This window comes from Lutra lutra, chromosome 2 (assembly GCF_902655055.1).
Source record: "Lutra lutra chromosome 2, mLutLut1.2, whole genome shotgun sequence".
NCBI classification, from domain to species: domain Eukaryota; kingdom Metazoa; phylum Chordata; class Mammalia; order Carnivora; family Mustelidae; genus Lutra; species Lutra lutra.
This window is the reverse complement of record NC_062279.1, coordinates 137338506-137358994: the sequence shown is the minus strand read 5'-3', so window position 1 is coordinate 137358994 and position 20489 is coordinate 137338506. Positions and strand designations below refer to the sequence as shown.

Sequence of the window (20489 nt, the reverse complement as noted above, 5' to 3'; positions counted from 1 at the left end):
TAAATTTTTATTATTATTATTATTATTTTATTTTAGATTTTATTTATTTATTTGACCGAAAGAGGCACAGCGAGAGAGGGAACACAAGCAGGGGGAGTGAGAGAGGGAGAAGCAGGCTTCCTGCAGAGCAGGGTGCCCGATGTGGGACTCAATCCCAGGACCCTGGGATCATGACCTGAGCTGAGGACAGAATTTTAATGACTGAGCCACCCAGGCGTCCAAAATGAAATCAGTTTTAGGACGCCTCAAATAATAAATGAAAGCTGAACTCGAGAATCTTTAGTCAGTCAGCGGCATTCGTGGAACACTTGGCATTTGTAGTGTCCTATCAGGCTCCCTGAGGCATAAGCTAAATCTCCCATCACTACCACACAGGACAGAAATCTATTAACATGCTTGCAACCAGAAGTACTTGAGCCCCTGGCTAGCACCTGGGGCCTTCTGAGAGCTGGGATGAAAAGGGTCATCTCTCTCTCTGAGCCTCAGCTCCTATCAAAGACATTTACTCTAGTTAAACTTTAGTTAACTTTAGTTTAAATCCCAATTACTATATGCAAGAACATACATCAGAAGAGGGGAGATCCCCTTACCTTATTGCCCTGTCCCCACAACTGGGATTTTTGCCAGAGCTGTGTGCTTCTTCACCCAACTGGAAATGTATTGGGAGAACATGGGTAAAAGTCCAGGACTCTTTGAACGTGGCTTTTTCCCCTGGGAACTGAACAACATGAACTTCTTGGAGTAAAAAATAAAATCAGGACTATTTCATGTTTCACACCCTCACTCTAACTATACTTAATTCTCCTCTCACCCTAAAAGGGACAGTCCCCGTTTGATGATCTGTGTCGTCAATACAGAGTTGTGAAAATGACTTTGACTTGAAATTAGTCAAATTCCCAGAGCATTTATATGCGCTGCTTCAGTTTCAACCCATTCTGCTTTATTCCGCCGCTGCTCCTCCACACTAGCCCAACTAATACCGGGCGGAAGTGTATGTGTGTATGTGGGGGAGGGGTATTATAGAGGTTTGCTGCTCTCCACGGAGCCAGCCTCAGCTTCACTTTGGAACTTGCTAGAAGGGTAGAAGCTCAGGCCGCACCCAGGACCTCCTGGATCAGAATCTGCATTTTGCCACAATCCCAATGATTGCTCTGCACCTTCAAGCTTGAGAGGCACTGTTTAGACAACCTGGCTGGTCACCAGGATCCCCACGCCTCAGAGAGGGCTGGCAGCTTGGGTGTCCCAAGAGTGGAAACGGGCTTTGTCTCGTGGAGGCAGCAGGTAGAAACTACAGGGTATCCTTCCCCTTCAGAGAGATGCCAGGTCCTTCAAGCCAGCGGTGTGATCCATAGAAGATAGTATTGTTCCAAGGGGATGAAAGGTCAGTGTTTCACCACACTAGAAACCCATAATACCATCAGCTGCATAATACAGATTCGGCCAGAAGTGTATAAATCCTCGGGCAGAACGCTTTTGTGTAGGAATGAAGATAAGTTTCCTACTGAAACCCTACTGAAACAGTGGCTTGAAGTCTAATTTCAAAATGGCAGCATGCTCTGTTTTCCATTTCTGTTTCCCTCGAGTCCATCACCAGGTTGCATAAGTGATTCGGGATTTTCCTTGGGATCAAGTTTAATGTCAACCAAAATCGAGGGGGAGCACCTTTGCCGCCCGCTTTCCCAGCTTCTATCCCTGATTTTTCTTCTTCCAAATCCTCAGTGTAGATTTCTTCCCACTCTTCAGGAAGCCCGCCCCCCACCCACAGTCTATCAGAGACGTTTCACTTTCACGGAGGGTCTCCTCCGTGTGAGGAAGGATACAGATATTTCCTGAGAGCTTTCCTGAGAGCTGAGAGGAGAACCCCCACCCCCACCCCATCAGCAGCCTCACCCTGGTTCTGACCAGCTGCCTCTTTTTATAAGGCCCTGGAGATCGAAGCAAATGGGCAAGTGGGTCTGTCCCCAAGCCACAACCCTGGGGTAATGATGATGGAGAGCTGCGCGCCACCCACCCCCAGGCCTGCGGTCTTTGCCTAGGAAGGAAAAGCAACAGCTGGGAGAACAAATTCTTTCATCTTCAACTTAGGGCCTCTGAACTACGGGTGGAAGCACTGTTTCTCATCATCTTCCTGCCGGGAGGACCACAACTGTCTTGCCGGAAAGCGTGATGTCTTCAGTTTTCTCCTGTCTTTTCTCTTTCCCCTTGGCTGCTCCACTCCTCTGCTCTCCCACTCCCCGAATCGAACATGTACAGATTTTACGGTTCACTGGAGAATAAGTGGCTGTCATTTCACAGACGGGCCAGGATGTAATTAGCCACAATGCATTGGAGTAATGGAACAGATGTCTCTTTGTAAACTGAGTTTGCTGCGGAGCACCGCGTGTGTGTGTGTGTGTGTGTGTGTGTGTGTGTGACCTATGGACCGCTCCGGGCGGTGCCGTGCTGCTCCCCGCCCCCTTTCTTTCTCATCTTCCTCTGGCCCTTCTCCTGGTTCCTGAGCCAGAGGCTGGGCTAACTCTAGTGTTAGCATCTTGACTGTTTTTGTTTTTTTCCCTCTGTGCTGTCCTAGCTGCTTTCTGCTGCTGAGAAGCCGCCGGTGACCCACCAAAGAGCGAGGGGACTGAACCTACATGTATCGATGTAGTCATTCACAGCAGAAAAGGTGATACCCCTCTTATGAGATAATTGGCAGTTTCAAGTTGCACTTATTACGGGATGATAATACACCAGCAAAATCATAAATTACTGTTATGCTCTCTGGCCTGTTGTTGTTTCTCTTAACTGGAAATAAAGGAGAGGTGTCTCCCTCCTTCCAAGGTTACTATTAAAAATTTAGAGAAAGGGCCCATGCTGGTCACGGAAAGATGAGACTCACAAATAGCAGATTCTCAAACTTATCGCCAGGCAACCTTTAAAGATCATTTGTTTATACAGATTATGTGATCACGTGGACCTCTGCTTTTCTGCACATTTCATTGTAATATGAAGGTCTTCCATCTTAAGAAAAAATATTTTTAAGTCATGACTTTTGTACATCCTTAACTTTTTGAGGCAGAACTTCTAGCAAGAAGATACCAGGCAAAATTCCTGCTGTATTTACTACATCTTGAGACTGTCTCAAGCCACCATTTAGAGGAAAACAGACCCTACTCAAATGAATGGGGAGTCAACCGGGAACCTGCTGGTCTTTGTTCCTCAGCTTATCATGTCCACTTCATATGATTTTTTTTTTCTGGCCACATGCTAAAAGTCTTGGATTTGGCCACATATCAGAGACCCATGTTCGGGTGTGAAGTTATGTTTCTGATGTGTAAGTATATTTCATACATGTGTCAGGGAAGAGGTACCCTTGTGTTCTCGTTTGGTCACTGGCATCAGCAAGGCCCCATCCCCTAGTCGTAAAAGAAGATGCTGGTGTATGGGCGCCTTTTCAGTAAGCAGGGAGTGGTGTGTTTATCTTGCAGGAGAACAGAATGCATCAGACAGGATCACCTCATTCTGGAGGTTCTGAGAGAGGACTTGGGGTTGGGTGTGGGACTTGATGTCAGGGCATCTTAAAATATTTCGTTAATCCAGATTTTTCATCTTGAGATTTTAGGTGTTATTTTGCCCAAAACAGAGGCAGAGACCTTCATTGGAGCTTTTAAAAATCATTAAAAATTTAAAACAGCAGTCTAAAGTTAAATTTTTACCCTGAGGATTTTCTAATAAATAATAGGTGGAAATAGATCTCTGGTGTATGAAATTGATACTTCTACTGCTCTAGCAACAAGTAATTGGAAACCTCCTCATCATGACCTCATTGAGTGTCCCTTGCTTATGAAAGTTGAAACCTCTCCTATTCTCCGAGGGATTTTGTTTATCATTATTGTGTCATTGGTACAAGTTTGGAAAAGAAATTCTCTCTCTCTCTCTCTCTTTTTTTTTTTTTTTCCTAAACTTCTTAGAGCCTAGAAACCAGAGTGGGGAGCACCCGATATGCTCTATGTGCTCTGTCAATATCACTTTTATTGTTTTGGTTTTATAGTCCAAAGGAATCCTTTGTATCCTCACAGTACCTTTTAAGCTCCATTGTTCATATAACTATTACTGACGATTTCTCTTTCCTCACTAGTATCAAATTGGGATCAATCCCCAGTTTCAGAAGAGGTAATTGTCCATGGGATCACGTCAAGTGCCTTCTTGAGGGAAGGAGAGATGGTAGGATCAGGTCTTCTTTTTGACTCTTCTCAAAAACCACAGTGTGCAAAATAGTTGGTGATTATTTAACATGACCTAGATTTTCAGAGATATAGACTATATGGGATATATAGATATATATGGGAGATATAGACTATATGTCTGAAATTATAGACAACTGATAGAGCCAGCCTGTATTGACAACCTTATGGGATCTGGGGGTAGAAAGGATTGTCAAGATCATGTAGCTCAACCTCTTGCCAAGACCAAGAATTCTTTGTCGCAATAACTATCAAGTCCTTGCTTGTCATTCATTTCCATTTTTTGGATATGGAATGATCTGAAAGTCCTTCCTTGCATTCACCCAATGTCAGTCTCTGCGTACACCTCCACCTTCTTCTGATGCTGTGAGGTGGGGTAAATCTTCTCCTTCTCCAGCCTTTAGAGATTTAACAGAGGCTTTCATATTTTTCTATCTTCTCTTTCCCAACTTGGCCATTCCCGGTTCCTTCCATTATTCCTTGTATAACTTAACCATACAACCCTTTGTTACAAAGGTTGTCCTCTTTCAGACATGCTCATAATAACTGATAGATTTTTTAAAAAGATTTTATTTATTTATTTGCCAGATAGAGACCACAAGTAGGCAGAGAAGCAGGCAGAGAGGAGGAAGAGGGTTCCCCGCTGAGCAGAGAGCCCGATGCGGGGCTCGATCCCAGGATCTTGGGATCATGACCTGAGCTGAAGTCAGAGGCTTTAACCCACTGAGCCACCCAGGTGCCCCTAACTGATATATTAAAACAAAAAAAATAAGATTCCTAGATCTGTGTATAAGATCCCAAATGTCATCTGACCAATACAGAGTCTAGTAAAAACTAACACAAAAATTATCACCATCAATTAAAAACCTCAAATCTTTTAATACAAACCACATTTAGACAAGACTGTCCCAGCACCATGCAAGAGCAGTTCTGCTTGCGAATCTGTGTATTCAAGTATTAATACTCATCCTTCCTGGCCAGCTAAGCTTTATTTTCTTTTTCTTGTAATTTTGTCATTCTTCCTTTACTACACCAGTATACAAATCACTCATACAAATGGAAAGCAAAATTCCTCCAGGGCTTGTCCATCACTATACAGTAGAATCCAGACCCCTTGATATGTCATCCAACTTCATCATCTGCCCCCTGTCAACCTTCACAGCCTCATCTCCTCTCCCTGGCTCATGCATCCTCTGGGACCCGCCGCGGCAGTTCCTCAAATACAACAGCTCTTCATGTCTTCCTACAGCTGTTTCTCTGCATGAAAGGCTTTGGCCACACTTTCTCTGACTCATAAACTTCTGTTTGTCCTTTAAGGCTTAATGCAAGCACCACTTCGTAGACAGCTGGGGTTCAGGGGGAGAAGGAATGAGAGGAAGGTGGTCAAAACGTGAAACTTCCAGTAATAAGATAAATGAGTGCTAGGGATATAATGTACAACATGAGGACTGGAGCTAACACTGCTGTGTGGTAAATTTCAAAGTTAAGAGAGTGGGTGCCAAGAGTTCTCATCACAAGGAAAAAAAAAACTTTTTTTCCCCTTTTCCTTTTTTCATATCTGTATGAGATGATAGGTGTGAACTAAACTTATTTGGGAACTTTGTAATAATTTCACAATGTAGAATCATCATGCTGTACATCTTAATCTGAAGCAGTGCTGAATGTCAATTACATCTCACTAAAACAGGGGTTGGGGAGAAAAGAAAAGAAAAAAGAAAAAATATATGCACCAATGGACAGAGTCAAGAAGAGTCAAAACAAAAATGGAAATATTTCTGGTGAAAGCAAAACAAACAGAGAATCAAGTCTGTCAGGATCCTGAGGGAGGGGCATCGCCGAGGATTTCCACCCCATAACCAGCCCTTGAGGCCAGCACTCCTTTGTGTGCTTTTGGTTTGGTTTGGTTTTAGATTATAAATAGAGACCATAATTCATCAGCCAGCAAAATACACTTTAAAGAAAAGAGAATTGCGTCTTTTGCAAAGCCTTCTCTGGCCCACGGTCAGCCTGTCTCTCCTTGAAGCGCAGACACCATAGTCACCGCGACAAGTATCATGTTGATTATGTGGCATCTAACTGGTGGTTCATTGGTTTGCCCTCCCCAGACTCTCAAGTCCATGATGAGTCTAGGACGGTGCTTAGTGTTTAGTACGATCCTACTTGTATACGAAAGCTCTACGGATCTGCCAGGATACTTAACTCTGCGCTCAAAAGAATAGTGAATGAGGTCATGTCATATGCTTTGCTCAAGTCAAGACATCCTGACCTATTCGTGTAGAAATACCATTGCAGCAGTGGTTGTCTTTCTTGCCTTTTCAGAAAGCGCAAGCGGATCCTGGTGTCCTAGTGTCAAAGCTTTCTGGGTGTGCTGAACATGTACTTCACTGACTCTTAAAAGTAGCGTTATGGCTCCATCCTAAACCATACTGTAATTGTTTTTTCCTCAACGTTAATGGGCTTATGATTAATTATAATTGCATATAGGAACCCTCATTGAGGAATAATTATAGGTGCTTATTCACTCACTTTTTAAATCCCTACTGTGTGCAGATATGTCAGACAAATAACATCCTGACAGCACTATAATGACTGAACACAATCAGCTGGCAAGGCGATGCCGGCTTCCTCAATTACATGCTCACTTTTTCAAGAGTTGACATACCACCGCTGTATTTATCATCAATTAAATTTCCCTATATTATTACTTGCAGTAATTTTTGAGGCAATCACCTCAGCTCAAATTGCCATAGCAAACCACATAATCTCACCAAATAGAATTATTATCAGCAGTCATCATCCTCATCAATTCTTTATTAAAGACTCATTTCTCAAGCCATTTTAAATTGTGGCTTAGAGTAAGTCATTTATAACCACATTTTGGAAATAGGCACATTATATTTCCATTTCATAAATATGTTTTATTAGTAATGAGTAGTATAGTATTAGATTACTATTCGTATTCTCAGCATAGGTTGGAAAATGCTTAATTAACGAAGATATTGGATTGGAAAAAAATGACTCTAGGCATATTTCTTCTTGACCAAATTATTGTCTATTTTTCTCCCCCTCTAGTCGCTGGTAATTTTTAATTGCATGCACCTATCTCAGGGAGGGTACTGCCAAGGGACTGCATGGAGAAGCAGAACCCCAGTAAAAGCAAACTTTCTGGAAGGACTTCTCTGTTGCTGTGTCGGGAACTCCAAGTAACTTCACCCCAGTGTTTTTTTTTTTAGAAACTATCAGCATTCAGTCTTTGTTGAAGAAGGGCATTGCTGAGAATCTCTCTCTCTCTCTCTCTCTTTTTTGCAAATCATAAAGCAACTAGATTCCCGTTCTTAGTCACGGTAACCTAAAACTGGTATTTGAAATCTAGATCTCTTTTTTCTGCCACCCTTCCAATGTCTTGAATTCTGAGGCCCTGTAACCTCCTGTTTTCCATGCTCTGGTTCAGCATCACGTTTTAAAAGAACGGTGAGCGCCACAGGGTCCCCCCATGCCAGGGAAGCCACAGAGAGGTCACTGTCCAGACTGTCGTGCACCGAGACCATACACTCATCTCGGGCACATCTGGGTCTGCCTTAGCCAACAGCTTGTCTTCGTTGTTGTGTTCAGCTAGAGCTTCTGGTGTACTCTCTTTTTGTCCTCCACTCTCATTGGGATTCTTTTCACTGCTTTCATTTTATTTCTTCTGTGGTGGTGCCTTTAGCTTGCTTTCATGATCTTGTATAAGATGTGTTCATTCTGTGGTTTTCCATTATAATTTTTCCAAAGGATAAGGCTCTTCTGAAGAAACAAACCGATGGTGCATTTGTGGGTGCTTTGCTAACACAAAAGAGCATGAGTTTGGGTTTCAGCCTCAATGCTGGAGTTGTGGATAGCTTAAGCCTGAAGTGCTTGCTGGTTCCCTAACAGCAGGCAGTTATGTTCCTGGGGAGCCCCCACACAGGCTGTTCTTATGCAGATAGTTGTCTGAGTGAAGGGAAGGGCAGTGAAAATATGTGAGAGACATGTGACTTCTCCTCAGTGATTGATTACCCACAATTGTGTCCTAATTGCTGACAACACCCATTCTCTCCATACTAAATGCGTTATTCAGATATCTTTCTCAAGGTCCCTAGTTATAGGATTCGTGTTCATAAAAGCTTCTCATATGGCCCTTCTGTTCACCCAGCAGGTGAATAATCCCCACGTTAATAAAAAGGTAGGAGCTTATAGGAACTTAGCATTAAAAGACTCTACCTAAGTGGGAGTTCATACTATGAGGGAAAAGTAATCCTTCTGGAACACCCCTTGTGGCCCAAATAAGTGAGCTGACCCACATCAGCTTCCCAGTCCTCTGTGAGTTTTGCCTAAAATGACATGGAAGGGCAGACTGGGATCAGGGAGGACTAAAAGTGGCTGTCAGGGACGGCTGCTTTACTGGAGAACAACAAAGAAACCAACAGCATGCTCTTCTGGGATGAGAAGGAAATGGCTTCTCAGTGAAGTGGCCCCTTTCTTTGACTCAGAATCTGCCTGAGGCAGTGCAGAGCCCAGTCTAGCAGATGCTGGACACAGGCCCACTTCCTCCCCCCAGAACTCCCCACACAAAAGCAGACAGGGGCCACCAAACCACTCCCAGGGCCATATCGCGGGGGCCCCAGGTTACAAATGAGGATTGATGTTCAGCTGAGAATCTGCCAGGGCCTTATCACAGCGATCATTCTAGAACACCCTTCTCTCCTCTCTTCTCCCTTCACATCTGACTGGTTCTCTATTGTTCCTCACCGCCAGTGCTGGTTTGAAGAGCTCTTGCTGCATTCGCAGGTATAAAAGAATGTGCAACTTTTTTTTCCCCTTGAAGTCATTGTCTATATTTAGGTCAGTGACGAGATGAGAGATGTTGATGTGTTTCTCTCTGTGATCTCTCATGTGATCCTCTCTGGATCCGGATCTGGGGGATTTGGGAGGCCTGGCGCTTGGGGGCCTGGCAGCCCAGGGGGCCACAGGGTGGGATCTGTCTCCTGCTCCCTCCCCACCCGACACTCCGCACAGTGTCGCCCCAAATCCCACTCTGGCATCCCCGAGACCCTGTGTGAGGGAGGGTGCTGTCTTATGAAAAGGTGAGAGGGAACATTGGGAAGTTGCTTTATCCTTTACCTGGAGCCCTAGTCCAGCGCTCTGCTCTGTCAAGTAGAAAATGCAGGGCTGTGGTAAATCCTTCCCACAAAGGAACTGCGCCTTTTTAACATGCAAATGTTCAGTCAGGGAAAGTAAATAGACATCTCCTCGTTCATTCCGGGGGGAAAAAGGAGGCAATCTAGGAGCAACCCCGGCCCACACCACCCCCAACACCCCTTCCCTGCCCTCTTATCATTGTAAAAGAAAGAAATTCTGGTCAACCCACCCCCCCATTATTTGTACTTCTTTTCTTAAAGGGAAGGAGGGGTTTGCATTGAATCGCTCTTAAGTCAGTGTTCTGCCCCAACTTCCTCCCGTCTAGATAGGCTTTATTAATTTGATAAGCCGACACTGAGAAAGAGAGGGGGGGGGGGGTGCGGGAGGGGCTGCCTAGAGGCTGCCCCGAGGTTTTAGAAGATGAACTGCTAATGATGTTGAAGACGTCTTACCTTTTCAGACTGTCTGGTCCCTCTGGAAAATCAGGGTCCTCTCTCACTTCTTCTGATTGTACTGCAAGAACTGAAAAATCTGGGGCCTGGTTGGAAAGAGGAGGGGACTGTGCGTGGGGGGCGGCGGGGGCGAGGTTGGGGGGGGTAGTGAGTAGACAGATGCATCTCCGAGGAGGAATCAGAACCCGTCAGCTCCAAGCGGGCCTGGCCTTTGCTTGAACAGGGTATCTGATATTGTCATGCTAAAGAGTCAGAAACTAATGGGGGGAAGTAGATTAATTTGCCAGGTCATTTATTGAACACTCTCGCCTGCTACTTACAAACTAGTGAAATTAATGTAAATTGGCAATGTGAATATTTTGATCAACATCTGCGACCCCTGAGTTCAAACCAAGGAGGATGCAAACCACAGAACTTTTGACATGTCAGATGCCCTAATCTTTGTTAGCCCTTTCCCATCTTCGAATGTGATAGAAGCTGATTGTATCTAAGACAGCTGTATGTACAATCTGCCCAAGATGTCCCCGTTTATGCCACTTGTCCTGATTTGGGCAAAAAATTATATATTTGCCCTAATTCTACCTCTCAACAACTGGAAGAAACCGAGAGATCCCACCTTCGGTATAATTTTGTGTCCTCTGTTCTCTTGCATACTTTCAAGACCGCTCTCAAACATGTACGGAAAACAAACGCAGGAGGCGTTCTGAGGATGGAAAGCCATTTAAGCAAGGATCTTTTCTCATTTTAGTTAATGGCATTATAAACAATTTGTAGATTTAACAAAAACCTTGAATATTCTTGAATCACGGATCGAAATCATACACTTGCTTGTTTTGCTGCAGAAATAAATACCGTGGTGGGTGTGGGGTGTCAATGGACATCATTAGTTAAGTGAAAACAAACCAGGCTACTGCCCCCCAGAGTTTCTGCTTCAGTAAATATTTTACTTCCTCCTCAATTTTACCAAGTGACAGTGATTGTTTGGCAAAATGTCAGAGCTAACTGCTTTGTGGATGCCAGGAGCGGCTTGGAGCCTGAGGGGTGAGGAGGTGGGGATAAATATTTCAAATAGATGAATGGGTCTTGGCCCATGGACGTATCAATTGCTTAACTAGAATCTAAATTAGATTGGCTAAGAAACATGCGTTTATGAAACAAATATTTATTGAGTACCTGTTGTGTGCCAGCCACTTCTGTTCTAAATGCTTAAAATACCCATGTACAAAACAGGTAACGATGCCTGACCTCATGCAGCCCACGTTCTGTTCTAGTGGCCATTGAACATAAAAAATAAGTGTAGAGTATACAGTGTGTTCGTTGTAAATGCTGTGGAAAAAAGAAAAAGTGGAGCAGGGTGAAGGAGGTGTTAAGAGATTCAACTGAGGGGCGCCTGGGTGACTCAGTGGGTTAAGGCCCCTGCCTTCGGCTCGGGTCATGGTCCCAGGGTCCTGGGATGGAGCCCTGCATCGGGCTCTCTGCTCGGCGGGGAGCCTGCTTCCTCCTCTCTCTGTCTCTGCCTGCCTCTCTGCCTACTTGTCTGTCAAATAAGTAAATAAAATCTTTAGAAAAAAAAAAAAAGAGAGAGATTCAATTGAGGCATGTTAAAATTTTTTAAGAATTTATTTGAGCAAAAATCCATTCAAATGGGTTAGCTGTGAACCAGAAACGGTTAGGAGTGCTCCACAGACTGGAGCTAAGGAGAAAGTCTTACAGAGAATAGAGAACAGGTAGAGGCAAAGCAAGGACATTGTTTGATTGGCTGTCACTTATTTGCCTTACTTGGAAAAGCCCAGTTGGCTGCTTAGGGTTGGTTGTCCTTAGGTTCTGATTTCTCCACGAGGCCTTGACAGACTTGGGTTTTTGTTTGCTTCCTTAGGCTGTCGAGGTATTAGAATCAGCTCTGTCTAATGGCCTCCTTGTTTCATGAATTTAACAGAAGGTCGAGTGAAGGTCTTGGGCAGTGGGTTTGTGAGCAGCTGACACCTTAAATCCACTCCTGTACAACTGCCTCTCACCTGAGCAGAGCCTGCACACAAAGACCAAGTACAGGGAAGGTCAGCACTCACACACAGAGCCACAAGAGCTATGACCCAGGCGGCAGCAGCCACAGCCCCTTGCCTTTGTGGGCCCAGCCCTGGCTGCCATGGCCTGCAGTGCTCCATGTGTGTGTCTGTGAAAGGGGACGAGGTTGGAAGGATGGTTAAGGACCTCACTTGGGGTGGTCCTCAGCAGGACCAGCTTAGTTCAGGATTCCCAGCTGGACTTTTGGGTTTCTTTTCGAACAGCCATTGCCAGTGGTTCCTCGTGTAACCTGCGGTATGAAACTGACCTTTCCCGATGCCGAGCCTATCCCTGGAATCACAGGGTACGGGTGTTCAAATGTGGCTGACTTCGATGATGAGGAGTCATTTCTCCGTGTTCTAAGAAGGAGTAAGCCAGCATTAGGAGTTTCTTAACACCCAGTGACATCCCAAAGACAAAACTACAGAATATCCAAGTTTCCCCTACGTTTGGTCCATTTTATTTATTTTAAAATAATGTTTTTGTTTTTGTTTTTTGTCCCTGCATGTGTTCTACACCTGCGGCAAAATAGAACAGATTCCAGGCCCAGACCCCTACAACCACACCCCTGACTGATGTTGGAGCACTTTGGGGAGAGATTGTAGACAACCATTTCTTCCGTTCCTCAGAGTCAGGACTATGCTTGTTGCGTCTCTGTAAAGATGATGGCATCGTTTTGGTTGAAGAGTGAAGCAGAGAGGGTTCTGATAATTCTTTCCCACTCCTTACCTGGGACTGGAGTTAGGATTCCTAGCTTCTGCCTGCTTAGGGTTTAGACGTGGAGCAGATTGCTGAAGTGGGTCTATACTGCCCCCGTGCAGGCAGCCATCTTGCCGAGGCCCTGACATCTGTGTGTGCTTCTGCAGCTACTTCCTTTTTGTTTGTGGTCTGCCAAAGGAAGGAATAGATTCAAAGGAAGCCCACTTTCTGATGGAGCAGATGCTGTGCTTAAGTGTGGAGAATATTTGCCCTGGCAGAAATGCCCTGCCCATATATCTGGGGCCAAGAAGGGCACGCCTCAGACTCAAAAGCATGAGGACTGATTCTTCCTCCCACAAACCTGTTGCCCAAAGAGGCAGAGTGGGGGCTGGCAGGAGGCCCTTGGACCAGAACGCACAGTAGAAAGTCAGCACCAGGGGCACCTGGGTGGCTCAGTCAGTTAAGTGTCTGACTCTTGATTTCGGCTCAGGTCATGATCTCAGGGTTGTGGGATGGAGCTCTGTGGCAGGCCCCATGCTCAATGCAGAGTCTCTTTGTCCATCTCCCTCTGCTCTTCCTCTACTCATGTGTTCTCTCTCTCTCTCTCTCTCTCTGTGTGTGTGTCTCTCAAATAATAAATAAAATCTTTTTTAAAAAATGAGGGGAAGAAAGAAAAGGAAGGAGGGAGGGAAAAAAGGAGGGAGGAAGGAAGGAAATCATGACGAAGGACAGAGTGGGAGGCACTAGTCTCCCAGAGCCTTTGTCTCTGAAGCCCTTACTGCCTTGTTTATACCACCATGGTGGTGGTGATGATGATAACGATGATGATGATCTTGACTTTCAATGACCTTACTGACACAGAAGGCTAAGAAAGCTGTGTGAAGTTTAGAAACTTCTGGTCCCAGTTAAATGGTTTATTTCCCCTTTCACCTACTCTCCAAATTTGAAGTTCCATAGGCAATTGTGAGCTTGGAATTAATAATTAAAAAAAAAATAAGTGCTTCCTGGATGCTTACCATTCACCTAGGACTGTGATAAGTGTCTTTTCCCACTTAATCCTCACACTTCCTTCGAATTAAGGCACTATTACCTAAATGACGTAGAGGAGAAAAAGGAGCCTGGCTCACAGTTACCCAGCTACCAGGGTACAGAGTCAGGCCTTAAACTCAGAAATGGCCTATCTACCAGCCAGGCCATGTTTCCTGACTCCCCTGCTCTCAGCCTCTGCTATTGTCGGGGGCGGGGGGGGGGGGGGGGTCGGGGGAAGTGATGGTAGAAAGACGGGCCTTGCAGCAGGGCCTCACTTGCTTAGATGAGCTTGTGGCCTAATACCTGTGTTTCACAACCTTTGCAATTGATAGTTCATCTAATTAACTTAAGTGAAACTCAGTGATCAGCTCCATTCAGGCAAACAAAATAATCCATTCCGATAATGATAACAATAGATTTACTTTGATAACAGAAATTGCTGCTTCCAGTCAATTTGATAATGGGTTTTCTCATAGAAACCTTCAAGGAGTGTCACCAAACATTTCACACATGGGAAATAGGCCTAGAACGATTTAGCAGTATGTGGAGGGAAGTCCTTGGAGGTAACCTATCCCCTGGCGCACCAATTATACTTAAGGAAATTTATGTTAAGAACATGATCGGAAATGAGATGAAAGAAAAGATATATATGTATATATATATATGGGTGTTACTTTGCATTATTATAGCAGCAGCATTTAATGGTAAAAAAAAAATTACAAAAAAATAACTGTAAGACCAAAATTAGAGGACTGGCTAAACAAATTATGTATGATACATTCAACTGAAAGAATATTTCAAAGCTATTAAAGTTTTTTAAAAGAGTGTTTAAGAACATGGGGGACAAAAAAAAAAAAAAAAACATGGGGGACGTCCATGATATATAAGTGAAAATACTCAGAATAAAAAACTATATATGATCCCAATATTTTAAGGGGATTGAGAACATAAACAACTTGAGATTGGATTTTTGGTTTAATGAAATGGAAAACAAGGTTTTTGTTTGTTTGTTTGTTTGTTGTTGTTTCCCATCCCTGAAACAAGAGTAAAGATTTTCAGAAATAACCTAGAGAAAATTGTGACAATGGAAGAGATACTTTCTCTCATCAGCCCAAGTTCCAGGGAAACGAGTGATAGGATAGCTCAGCATCAGTCTTGAAACAACTTCAGGTTTCTCTTCAATTTTCTTCTTTTCCTGAAAACACATTTTATGTGAAGTTGTATTCTAACACAAGCCGGTATTATTGCAGTTTCGTGTTCCTTCAAAAGCAGTCTCTTTCAAAGAGAAACAGAGGTCTCTGTGCCATTTGCGTGACACCCCCTTCATTGCTGGAATCTCCAAATAAGTTGGCCAAGGGGCTGACAAATACTTTCCCCGTGAGAAAAATGGCGTGTCAGAGATCTGCACTGCTGTCCTGAGCGCATGCGTCATATCTTGGCATAGCCCTGTGGATGGAGAGAAGGTCGTTCCTTCATTATCCTAGAGGTGAAAAAGGGGGAGAAAGTTAGGGTATTAGAGTGCTGAGCACAGCATCATTGCCCAAATGAGAAAGTCCAAGTCATCAAAATACGCTCTTACCAGAGGAGTCAGAGCAGAAGAAAATGAGCAGATTGTTCAACATGTCAGAAAACAGCAGCAGAGGAGGACTCTGTGTGTCCCCTAATTTTGACATAAAATATCAAAGGTAAACACTCAGAACCAGTTGAAGAAACTCTTCAAACCTCAGAAGGATTAGAGTGGAGAAAACTCTGAGTCGAGAATTTGTAAGAAAGCTACCTCATTATATCTCAATATTTATATTAATCCTGCTTTCATAATTAATCCTAGCTCTGAGAACACTTGGGTGCTTAGAAATAGTCGTAACTACCTGTGTACTTAACTTGTTGGCAATATAGCCCAAGTGGAAGAAAACGTCCTTAACAAAGCAAATGGAGGGCTAGTCTTGCAAATCCAGCCAATCATAAATGACTCCAGACATCACGCCTGTCTCCCCTAAGCCAAACCTGAGGAAAACATGACAAAATATTGAGCCACTTCGTATAAAGGATACACCTGGAACCATGTTACCTATGGAGCAAAGTGCTAACTTCTTAGCATTACATTCAATACCGAATATAATCTGACCCCAAATGCCTTCCCAGCTTCCGCTCCCTCTCACAACGTCCCTCATGTCTGCAGGCACGCTGTTCTTTTCTCTTTCCTCTGAGTGAGCCGTGCACTTCAGGGAGTCAGAGCCTCAGCCAATTATGTTCCCGAGGCCTGGAATGGCCTGAAATGCTTTGCTTCTCTGCTCATCAAGATCACACTCTACTTTCCAGGTCGAATCAGACACCATCTCAGTCAGAAAGGACCTGACCTTCCTTGCCAGACCTGTAGATTTTTATAGGTGCCTTCATAAGGTTTATTTCATTCTGCCTTACATTTCCGTTGGTTATTTATGTTTCTCTCCCCTGTAAGATTGTTACTCATCTGTAAATGCCCCTGCTGCCAAGCCAAAGGACTGTATGCAGTAGTCACTTAATCCATGTTTGCTGCATTTATTAAAATACAAGATCATATATAAATATCAAGGTGTTTGATAGAGATCTCATGTGCAACCGTGGTTTCCTGACCAAAAAACGTCTGTCCTGTCTGGGGGACAGAATATTTTAAATTAGCCTAGTCCTAAAAGACCCACATTAGGAAGGTTCTTTAACACCAACCCGTAATGATGGCTAATGTGTTTTAGTACTGGGTGCATTCTAAGCATTGTGCTAAAGTATTGCCACATAATATCCCTTTTGATCGTCCCAACAACCTTAGGAGGCTTATGTACTGTTATTGTGTCTGCATTTTGCCAATAGGAAGCCAAGACTTGGAAGGGTCTCTTAACGAGGAAACCCGGGAGCCCCTTCTCTCACCTTGGAGGAGGCCCTGCTTGCTGGGGCTTGCCAGCATTCCTGCAGCAGAGCTGGGCATCTGCTAGTTTCAGTCACAAGGAAGTGGGCCTCACAACAGGCACTAGCATCTTTGTAAACAGTTTCTCGGTTCTGACACATTTTCTCCGGTCATCACTGGTCTTCAACAGTACTTGATGATTTTCTTATTCTAGGGAAGGTCCAGGATATGTTCACTCCGAAGTGAGATGAGCTTCTTGTAAGTAAAATAGTCATATGTAGGAAGCCTATTAGGGTTCTCTAGAGAAAAGAACAAATAAGATGTATATATATTGGTATATATACCAGGGGAGACTTATTAATAGGAATTCACTCACATGATTATGGAGGCCAAGAAGTCCCACAATCTGCCATCTACAGGCTAGAAAACCAGGAAAGCTGGTGGTGTAATTCCGTCTGAATCTGAAGGCCTGAGAATCAAGAGGCTGATGATTTGAGTCCCATTCAGAGTCCAAGGCCCGAGAACCGGGAGTGCCAAAGTCCACGGGCAGGAGACATGGATGTCCCAGCTCAAGCAGAGGGTGGCTTGGCCCTCCTGTACCTTTTTGTTCTATTCAGTCCCTCAATGCACCGAGTGATGCTCACCAGCCTTGGTGAGAGGGATGGTCTTTACTCAGTCTGCTGTTTCAAATGTTAATCTCTTCTAGAAACACCCTCACAAACACGCCCAGAAATAATGTTTTACCAGCTAGGTGGGCATCCCTAAGCTCTGTCCAGCTGACACATGAAATTGACCATCACAGGAAGGAGCAGTGATAGGCCCTCAGGTAACTAGAGCAAACATTATACGAGAGATTCGTCCACATTTAGCAGATGTTTAGTGAACCCACACTGTGTGCCAGGTAGAAGCTGGGGACAGAATGCTGAACGAAACAGAGAGGGTCCCTAACCTCACGCACAGGAGTCTAACACAGAGACGGGTGTTCAGGAGATAATCACACAGACACGTAATTACAGGATGCGGGCCAGTGCTGTGAAGGAAATGTACAGTTGGCCCTGAACGTATGTAGCCTCATGGCGGTGGAGGAGTAGTCAGGGAAGACTTCTCCGAGATGGAGAAAAGCAAAAGAAGGCAGCTAGGGCAGTGATTCTCAAAGTGTAGCTCCAGGACCAGCAACACCAGCATCACCTGGAGGCTTGCTTGTCAGCATTGCAAATCATTAGGTCACACCCCTGACCCACTGGACCAGCAGCTCTGGGGGTGAGACCCAGCGTTTGGGGTTGAACCATCCCTACAGGTAATCGTGATGGACCCTGAAGTCTGAGAACCACTGCACCAACAGAGGATCTCCCAGGGCAGAGCATTCCAGCTAGGAGAAACCATGTAGTGAGGCCCCCAGGCTGGGAGAAAGATGGCAAGCTTGGTAGGAGAGCAAGCAGAGCTGCCAGAAGGCCCCACGGAGAAAGGATGGTGGCTAGAGCCTAGGAGGTTTACCTGGGTCAGATTGCTTCAGGGTCCATGGCAAGGGTTCTAACCACTGTCCTAAAAGCCATGGAAAGTCACTAAAGAGTTTTAAAATAGGTGTAGGATATGATTGCACCTGCATTTTGAAAACATCCCTCTGACCACGGTGCAGAGAATGGAGTAGACTTCAGTCCTCTAACTGGAAAACTGATAGAATGGAGTGGTAGGCTACTGGAGCAAAGATAAGTGAGTGGACTGGAGATATCTTGAGGAGGTGACAGCAAAAGGGCTTTGACCATATTTTGAAATTGGAGCTGGGGGAGAAAGATGCGTCGGGATGGAGCCTAGCTTTCTGGGTTGTGAAACTTGGTTGACAGTGTGGTTCTAGTCACTGAGATACAGAGCATGGAGATCCTGGATTTCACTTGGATCATACTGCATTTGAGAAACCTTTGAGATATGAATTAGATCCAGTCAAAACTGGACGGATAAAAGTTAGGGAAAAGAGTAATTCTTGTGGTAACGGCATGAGCCAAAGGATGGAGTTGGAAATGAGTTTCTGATGTTTGTTTGCCCGTTTTATTTTTTATTTATGGATTCGTTCATACATCCATTCACTCATTCTTCCTGTCACACCCTCCCAAGAACATGGAGACATGGGAAGGACAGAGGGGGTCGGTGGATGGGACGGGACTGGATATGACAGATCTTGAATTCCAAGCTGACAACTTGGGGTTACCATGGAAGGCAGGTGGGGTCACATCAAGGTAGAGGTATGTTTCAGGAAGATTGACCTAGTAGTGTTACACGCAGGCAAGAAACTAAAGGGAGGAGGACCATCACACAGTAACTCTAAAGATGCTACCTCCTTGTGATGTAAGGTTGTAATTATAATACAAGGTTAGCATGAGAATGTCCACAGACGTTCATTCATTATATTACATCCAAGAGGCTATGTATCTTTCACCTGTCTCTCTATTCAGGTTTGGGAATAGGAAAAGAGAAACTCTGGGAGTAAGAAACTAGGTCCTTTTCCTGTTTCAGTTTTTCATAACAACACAGAGGTAAGATATCTTACTGAGAACTAATGTTAATTAAAAGTGAAAGACCGACACACAGTAGGTGCTGGGCAAGATCTATGAGATTGAACCGGATTGACGTCACTGGGGTAGTGAGAGAGGACACAGCTCAATGCAGGCCTCCTCAAGGGGAGCGGGGAGAGCAATGGGGGCCCTTGCATGAGAATTAGGACCTCGGTGACCCCCATCTGTTCGTCCTTTCCTCCCTCCCTCCCCCACCGCTGCCATGGTGACAAGTCTGGAATCACAGTAAGCCTTATACCCCAGAGAAAACAATACGCTGTTTGATCGGTGCAAGTTGGCCTCCAACGCTCCGGGTCCACAGGCCCCATCCCCCACGTTCAGGGGATTCTTACAAAAGGCAGCTTTTACCACAGGGTCAGTGGCACTGGCGCTCATCGATTTGAGCCCATTTTATCCCTCAGCCCTTTCCACTTGTTTGTTTTTGAACTCACACCACCGCCTCCATGCTGTTGGTCTTGTTTTGGCTGGAAGTTCCCAGTGTGGCCCTCTGCTTCCCCTCTGCTCAGCCCCACAGAGCAGCGTGCTTCTTTCTTTCTTGTGTCTTCTTGTCGCTGCTGTTGACTCACCAGGCTGGGGCTGTTGGAGCTAAACTCAGTTAGTAACAATGCAATCAACATCTCTATTTTTATCTTTGTTCCCCCCACCCTCTCAACCCTCCTGAGTGACTCACCATTTCTGGGTCTCAGAGCTTGGCAGCCTTAAAAGAATTATATTGGGGCTGAGGTGAATATATGCACAGATATGATATTTCTACCATTAGAGACAATGAGTATTTTCTTTTCTTTTTTTCCTAGTGGCACAAGGGTTCAAACGTTGTAAGTATTATTTATTACGCTGATCGTCATCCTTGGGGTTGCTGTGTTACTGCTCAAGCTGCTGTTTATCTCCTGAGGTCTGAGATGAATTGTAGGCAAGGAAGGAAGTCCTGACCTGATTTCTGAAACACAGCTTCAGAGAAAACTTCAGTTTTTTTTGAACTGAAACTTTTAACTTTATCCCAGTTGAATTCTGGAAGCCTGTGCTGGAATCCATAGAAAGCATGTACCAAGCAGAATGTTACCTGTTTAAAAAAAAAAAAAAAGCACCATTAATGCAAAATATCTTTTCTTACCGAGGTCTCTACATCCTGATAATTATATTAATTGTATGATTTATAGAGACAGATATACATTAAGAGCCTGGGTTTTTGGAACCCCACTCTGCCACTTATTACCCATAATCTTGGGCTAGTTACTTGATTTCTTTATGTCTTAATTTCCCCTTCTGTGAAATGGACACTTTTACCTCTCATCCATACACCATAGTACATATCTTACAGAAGTGTTTTGAGAATTATTTAATATTTATAAAGTGCTTAAAATAGTGTCTAGCACATAATAAACTCTCAATAAATGTTGGCTGCGATCATTCAACAGGTCTTATTACC

General features: G+C 44.4%; 1 protein-coding gene and 1 long non-coding RNA gene across 4 annotated transcripts in view; one reads left to right on the top strand and one right to left on the bottom strand.

The window, feature by feature from the left end:
• MAML3 (mastermind like transcriptional coactivator 3) overlaps window positions 1-20489 on the top strand; it is a 408594-nt gene that overhangs the window by 292006 nt on the left and 96099 nt on the right. The window lies entirely within an intron of this gene.
• LOC125093412 (uncharacterized) lies at window positions 14583-19630 on the bottom strand. The gene is made up of 4 exons (XR_007125232.1): window positions 19495-19630; window positions 16520-16795; window positions 15198-15278; window positions 14583-15098 (listed from the first exon to the last, which is right to left on the bottom strand). It is a non-coding gene; the product is annotated as an uncharacterized LOC125093412 (long non-coding RNA).